General features: G+C 40.3%; 1 protein-coding gene across 1 annotated transcript in view; it reads right to left on the bottom strand.

Moving 5' to 3' along the window:
- Positions 1-7,943, bottom strand: part of ROR1 (receptor tyrosine kinase like orphan receptor 1) — a 73,692-nt gene that overhangs the window by 35,737 nt on the left and 30,012 nt on the right.

Genomic DNA, 7,943 nt, shown 5'->3' with positions numbered 1-7,943 from the left:
GAGTGAGGGACAGGAGCCCCGCCCCGAACAAGAGAGTACCCTCGACTGGCCCATGCTGGGGCCAGGACCAAGATGGTCAAAAGGGCCGGGGGCCCACCGCGAGGGATGCCCAAGAGCTGGGGGCCTGGGGTCCTGACTGGCCTGGAGGTGGGCCAGGGCTGGTAGCCAGAGGTCCTGGGGGGACCACACCCGAGAGGGGAAAATAGTTTCGGGGGGCTAGGTAGCCTGAATGAAGGCGGAGAGGTCATCTGAGTGGAGGGATCATGGAGAGGTCCTGTTAGGAGGATTCTGGGACCCAGCGTGGGGGCTGGTGATTATGTGAACATCAAGATGCCATCTGCGAGGCTTGGGCTGCGGTATAGGGGAGGAAAGGAGACGCAGAGAGCACCCCCTGGCATCGGAGCACCAAAATGGGTAGCCTCTCGCTTAATTGACATCAATTAATGAATCAATCAACATCAAGGTGTGGCGGGCGAGAAGGTGGGTGGTTGGCCCAAGAACAGGTGGGCGGGCCACAGAGATCGGCCCTGAGTAGGCCCCCTGTTACAGGGGTTTTTTTTTATTATGACCTAGAGCTTAGTTATACCCTGTGTACCCATGCTAAAACTGTGTAATTTATTTTGATATTGTTAAACAAGGCACACTATTGCTCTCCAGTCTTATTTCAACTTTACAAAAAATAAAATTTAAAAATGCTTTTATCTGGCAGGAATCTATTAAAGCAAACAGATGAACAATATCCTTCTATCCTTTTCAAAGAAACACAAGAGAGATACTTGTCTGTGTTTAATTTTGAAACTGAGAATATAATAAAATTTCAGAAATGCGAGGCTTTGCACTTCCCTTTAAAAAGGAAACAATTGTCCAGACTTGTAAGGAACGGTGTAATTAAGAGAAAAGTTATATCTGTGGATAGTGGATATTCCTCTTTAGACAGTCATTTAAAATGATAAGGCAGTATGGCTTAGTGTTCATGAAAAACAAAAAGCACAGTGATACTAACAAAAAATAAATAATGTTTTTTGTCCTCACTAATTTATAGGGGTCTTACAGTACCAGTGACACATGCATTTGCTTATTTTCAGTGAATGTTAAGCTTTACCCTGACAAGCAGTTACTTTATTATTATACTTATTCATTATTTCATATTTCAGAGTGAGGTAGCATAAAATGCATCTATAGAGCCAAAGATGGAGAAAGCATCTAATATCAGACTGAGTTCAAATTAGTATTTTATGCAGTGTGCCCCACTAGACAATGACCAGTGGCCAAAGTCAGGATGAAAAAGTCTTATTGTGTGTGGCACTTTAAAAACAGTGAAACATAGATAAATACCCGCCCCAAAAGTTCTTACAATTATAACACAAATCTTTGAGTGTCACACAGTTCTTCCAGACATTCATTCCCTTCCCCCAGTCATTCCTGGTTAGCTGTTTTTCTGCTTAAAGAAGGCAGATTTGTGTAAAGACAAACATCTCTGGTGAGAACTGATGCTGTTTTCTACCAGTGAAAGGAAGGCAGCGCTGCAGTGGCCATAGTTTGGAAGCTGAATAAAATGCATCTTTTATGCAATTAATTTCTTGGCAAGGATATACTGGAGAAATTACTGTTTTTAATGTTGTTGTTGTTGTTATAAAGTTTTACAGCTTCTCTATCTAAATTTTTCATTTCTGGAGAGAAAAAGCTGCCTAGCAAATCTCCAAAACATTTTGTTCTCATTCACACACTTGATTTGAATATTGACTATCTTTTCAATTGGAATGAAAAACTCTGATATCCACTACCCTTAAACAGTTCATAATAATTTATTCCCTACTGAAACTCCTCCTAGAAACTCAATACACATTCTTGCAAGCGGGAGATACACAGCCAACTGCATTCAGCAGAGCAGCAGCTGTAACTGGTTATGAAACAACACTGGTAACAGTATTTGGATCTTTCCTGGCAGATTTCTTACATCATTATTCAATGTGAACTGCAAATCATATGCTCTCAGTTATGGAAATGGCAGGAAACTCCTAGTGCTCATGTTTTGTTTGACAAAGCTATTTTAGGGTTATGTTGGATGGCAGGTCTATCCAAGATTCAGAAGAAAAAATAACATGCAAAGTTTTTGAAGAGTAGTCAAATAGGATAAGATTACAAGTACTAAACACTGCTTCCATCAAACCTTTGTACTGTACACAAAAATGTATTTCTTCCTCTCTGAATTCCTTAACAGTCCTGGTGATCCCACATGCGAGATCCTTATCCAGTCCTCATCAGACATTTACTCCTAGATAAGGAGTTTTTGATGGAGTGACCATCGACTTCACTTCATAAATAGGCTGCTTTGAGTCTCAACTGAGTGATGCCAGACTCACTTTTCCACCCTCCTTTAAGATCAGCTCCTTGATAGCACAGGATCCCTATAACTGATAGGCTAAGGATAAGCTCAAACTAGTCACTTATGTAGTAATACAAAATACTACAACTCTCGGTCACTGGGTCAGGAAGTCTAAATTAAATATTAATCAAAATGGAAATTTGAGGGAAAGAAACTTTCCCTGTGCAACCAGTTAACTTCATCCAACACAACTGTTCTAACAATGATTTTTTTCCTTAAAAAATAGCTGATGCATGATGTATTATTTTAAACATGCATTTTATTAACAGGGATGAACTGTAACTGCTTTACCATCAAACCAGTGCATCTTCATTGGCCACCCAAATACAAATTCTGCCTGGCCTTCTTAGAACAAATAATATCAATCCAATGGATCGGATGATCTCCTTAGCTAAACAGTCATTGTTTTCACACATACAAAAGCTATTTAACTGACCTGTTTGACCAGGAAGCTGATATTCCCTGGAGAGATACCACACATGTATACAATTGCCATATGTGAAAATTATTATATGTGCACTTAACATAGTGTGAGACTTGCACATTTTTTAGCATATGAAGTAGAGAACAGGATATCTTTTACCTCTCAGAGCTTTCCCAAGAGGATATACATATGACTACAAACTTCAGGCCAAATCCCAAAGTACATACTTAGATTTTATTTCATTCTTTACTCAAACAAAACTCCCTTATACTTAGCACTTTGGGATTTGACCTTTTAATTATTTAGTCTCTGTAAGTTTTATAATTCTGCTTTTGCAATGTGAATTATATCGCCACAGCCATCCACAAGCCAATGGATAGCTTTAACTAAAAATAATGAGCAGGGAAGCACTTTCTTTTAGTATCCAAACAGAAAGGAGTGTATTTAATCAAGACGGAGCACAACAACAGACTCATTAATGCCATATTTACGTGAATCCAAGATGAGATCCCCACCCCTCCTCCACCCCCATTCAGCACAGGGGGAAAAAACCCCTTGTCTTGAATTCCAGTACAAGGCAGAGGAGGTCAGGGAGAGTGGAGGCTGTTTGGTTCTGACTCTGGCCCTAGGTCTGGTCTGTGGGGAGCAGGCAGGAGGGAGAGGCTGTAGGTCAAGGCACTGGGGGGTACAAGCAGGGGAGGGGGAGGATACATGTGGTGCAGGTAGAGGCAGAGGGCAGGTTGAAGGGGGAAAATGTGGGGGGTGGGGGAAATGAATTTAAGACAGCTCTCTGATACCTAGATTCTATGCATGGAAAATCAGAACAAATTTATAAATTTTCCATGCACAGAATCTAATTATTGGGAGACTGTCTTAAATTTGAAGTCATGTTGGAGTTGGGTAATAGGGTAGTTGCTATGGGTGTCTCAGAGCTCCTGCATTTCTCTCTGAATTTTTATAAAAATACACCCACGCTACATAGAAATCCTTAAGTGCAACAATACACAGCCTCAAGTGCAACAAGAATGTTAATAAATCATTTGCAGAAACGCCAGTATAGTTTGGATACACTGGAATGTCCTTTCATTAATTCGATTCTAGATCTTAAGAGTCTTATTCCTGTGTACCTTAAATCCTTCTATAACCCTCTGACACCATAAATGGGGCCTTAGACTAGGTGTACCTGTAATCAATACTCACTTAAAGGTCCATTTATAGAGTTGCATAAAAGGCCTTTAGTATAAGAGAATAAGGCCCTCCAAGGTCTAAAGGTCTGTGTAAACAATGGACATGATATTTCAAAGGCCTGGCAACTTGAGCACTTAGTTTAAAATGGGAACATTTTAAGGAAAAATTTGGGCTGCTTTGCATCAACATTTTTTATTTTCAAAATTAGCTTGAAACCCAACACCTGCATACTTCTGTAAGCATGTAACAGTTAGAATATAAGCAGATATAGGAATTCCAATATAACAGGAATATTTATACTAAGTAAAGAGCATTTAAGGCAAGAGACAATTTTTATATTAAACAGAATTTACGTTTCAATAAAGTGTCTTACTGCTATAGATTTTCATTACTTTTCTACCCAATATTTTTCTTTCTTCCTGTTCTTAGAATAGTTAAATATGCCATATGTTCAATTTTTTTTGTCCTACCTTGGTAAAGTAAGGCAGGCTGCTTTTTTGCCTTTAGAAAGTGTACCTGGATGGTTCACCTCACGATGTAGATCATGAATTCAGTTCCTGGCTTCTGTTTAGACTACCAATCAGGCTTCTAACTATCCTTAACTGAGCTGAACAGTTCAATGATGTGAATACCTAACACTAGATATTAGACTTGTACAAATGCTTCCTCCTCACTGTCACTTTTACCCTGTCTTATCACTCTCATCATTTCTTATCCTTAGTGACCTGCATTATTATTATTATTATTATTATTATTTTAAATTTGCAGTTTTTTCTTTTTCTGGCTAATATTTCATTTGACTTGTGAGGTTCAATTAAGTCTGTCTGTGTAAGCCTGTATTTTAAACTTAAATATGAAGGAAAACAGACTGCACAAATGACATTCCAATTAAAAGTGAAATATACACGCATCGCCACGAGTTAATTAAAAATTGTACACATACTTATTTAAATTATTATTCAACTGAAAATCTAACTAGCAAGCCACCATGCCAAAATACTGTAGCTGGAGTTTACTGCAAAAATTAGTTATTGTTTTTCCTCTCTAGACCTATTTTATAGGTGGACAATGCTTAGTTTAAAAGAATCTATTATGATATTCAAACACAATCCAAGATGCATCTCCATGAATATCCAAAGAGATCCTGAATCATACACTATACAAAAAGAGTTGTGCGGGCACGTGGAAATCTGGCTACATTAGGCATCTCAGCAGATGGGCACATGAACCTTTACTGCTTGACTCTCTGCCTTGTTGGTAGGTAGCCCCTGATTACTTCAGATTTCAATTGTAGATGACCATGTTTATAATCATATTGGTAAGCACATAGCTTCAACCATCTCTTCATTAACATGTAAAATACGCCTCTGAGGCCCCACACTCTATTGTGCAAGATGGTATATAGTCTTTTGTGCCACAAATACTCTCTCTCTTACCCTTAAAAGCTGAAGGTGCTGACAACAGAAAATTAGGCACACACTTAAATATGGATTTAAGAGCCCACCGTTCAGGGTTCGCATTTGGGCCAAGGAATATATTTTTACTATATGTAAGGCAGAGAACATGTTTCTTCTCAGTTACTGGAATAGACGAAACAAAGCAGGACATAGAATAGGATTCAGAGGGGGAGCACTGGTGCACTTGTACCCCCCTTTGATTTTTGCTGCACCCAAAATATAAAGACTAACTGCCTGGCAGTGACAGCAGCATTTCTAGTCAGGCAGTGCTGAGGGAGTCTATTAATTTCATGGTTATTATAATCTACCCGATCTCTTATAAAGACTTCATTCCACAAGTATTAATGATCATCTCTTCTTTTTAGTGGTTTTGATGTACCATCAATAAAGCTGTCCTTTGTTCTGCAATTCTGCTGTCTGTTAGTTGCTCCTGGTAATGAAGCTCCTATTTCACAGCCCTGCAGATTGTTTTTAACTCATTCCATTGAAGTCTTTGCTTCAATCTTAAACTGAATAATGCAACTCTCGACTCTTAGCATATGAGTAAAGCTTTTGGTTTATTTTTATAACCAGAGAAAAGTATGCTGGTTTATACGTGATGATGCACCACAGCATCTGCACCCCCTCTTCAAAATTCTAGATCTGCCCAAGGCAGGACATACAGCTCTGGCCTTCAACCCTACCACAGCTCTTCTTCCATTCCAGAAACTGAAAAACACCTTGAGGCTACACAGTGTGATTGGTTGGGGGAAAAGGGCCAGACCCCAAATATCCTGGTGTCCTTTTGCTGATTCTTCTTCCTCTGATCTTCTCCACTGGAGGGCTGCAGTGAGCCTAATCTCCCTTGTGTGGACCCTACTCATCAGTTTCTGAAAACTTCCTTCTCTATAATTTTAAAAAATAAAGTACTCATAAGATAGAAACGTGCCTTTTCAAGGTGGGGGGATGGAGATGCCTTTAGACATTTCTTTTACTATGACAGATGCATAATTTTCCTTTCGTTTCATTTAGTCTGTTAAAACTGAGTAAGCAGATTTTCATTGTTCACTGTATCTAAGCTGGTGTGTTTGCAGCTTCCTGATTCTGACCACTTTGGAGAATACAGCAGTAGGAAATCTATTTAATGGCATTTCATGAGACCTGATGGGCACAGTGGAACAGGGCATGGTGAAACTTGGTAGCATACTCTTATACCCAGCCTCTGGCATGCTGTCACCATGATCCCTCTTCCATTGTTCGGCAGAGGTGGGGCAGGAGTGACAAGTTGTGTGGTATGTGCAAGTACCTAGTTTCAGGTCAGCAGAGATTTCCCTATACACAGGAAGAATTCTTTAATCCAGAACTCTAGCTGCTCTAAGTACCCTTTGCCCTGTGTTTGACGGACTTGAGGATACAACTCACAGACCTGTTCCATGCTTATAGCTTCTTTTCTGTAATGCTGTTAAACAGTCTGGAAATTATAGAATGAATTCTGTTACCATTCTCTCTATATTTAGAGCTAGCCATAAACACAACATTTTATTAGGCCTCAGATTAACATTATATTTCAACCATATGCCACTCTTTCTTCAATCACAGTGGTAGTCCCATAAAATGGAACTTGACATCTATCTCACAATGGCCACCAAGGCAGTTTATACCAATTAAACCCTAACATGAAGTCCAGAACATGAGATGGAAACCTATAATTAAAAGGTCTGTTATAAATAGACTTCCAAGAAGAATACTGACGTGACCTGCTGCCAGCTGAAGAACAAGCTTCCTATGCTGACTCTGGGTAACATCCCCATGATTTTCACTATCATGTTGCCATTTTTAATAAAAATGTCACTATAATTTTAAGAATATTATGATGTAATCATTAGCAACTGACTTGTACAAAAAAAAAAAGAAGCTGAAAAATGACTTTATTGGATCCAGAGTGGAAGTGATGTACAGGGCTTATGCTGGGTGTGAATTTCACCCTTAGAAATTGGTAAATTGAGAATGGTTATAAGAAAAGGTAATGTGATCACGCTCTGGGCAGCGTGCTGAGGGAGTTCGGTGCACAGGTGGTATTCTCTTCCATCCTACCAGTGAACGGACGCGGAAGACGGCATGAGAACTGCATCCGAGAGACCAACTGGCGGCTTCTGCAGTGGTGTCTCGAGGCAGGCTTCGGCTTCCTGGACAACGACCTGCACATCACGACGAGGGACATGCTCAGTTGGGATGGGCTTCACCTGTCCCCCAAAGGTAAGCGTGTGTTTTCTTCTAGGTTGGCGGATCTCCTCCGGCGGGCTTTAAACTAGGCTCACCGGGGGGAGGGGAAGATGAGGGCGGGGGAAGCTGTGGACCACCAAACCATGTGGCACTCACAAGGACAGCCCAGCCTGAAGAAAGAGAACATTGGGAACCTGCAAGACGTGGGGCGGCCAGCACTACAGCACAGGTAAGAAACGAGAAGGTAAGAAATAAGGGGCCCCTTGGGATTCGGAGCAGGGGGGCA

This window comes from Alligator sinensis, unplaced genomic scaffold, assembly GCF_000455745.1.
Source record: "Alligator sinensis unplaced genomic scaffold, ASM45574v1 scaffold558_1, whole genome shotgun sequence".
Taxonomy (NCBI): domain Eukaryota; kingdom Metazoa; phylum Chordata; order Crocodylia; family Alligatoridae; genus Alligator; species Alligator sinensis.
The sequence above is the reverse complement of the archived record's forward strand: the minus strand, read 5'-3'. Positions and strand labels throughout refer to the sequence as shown.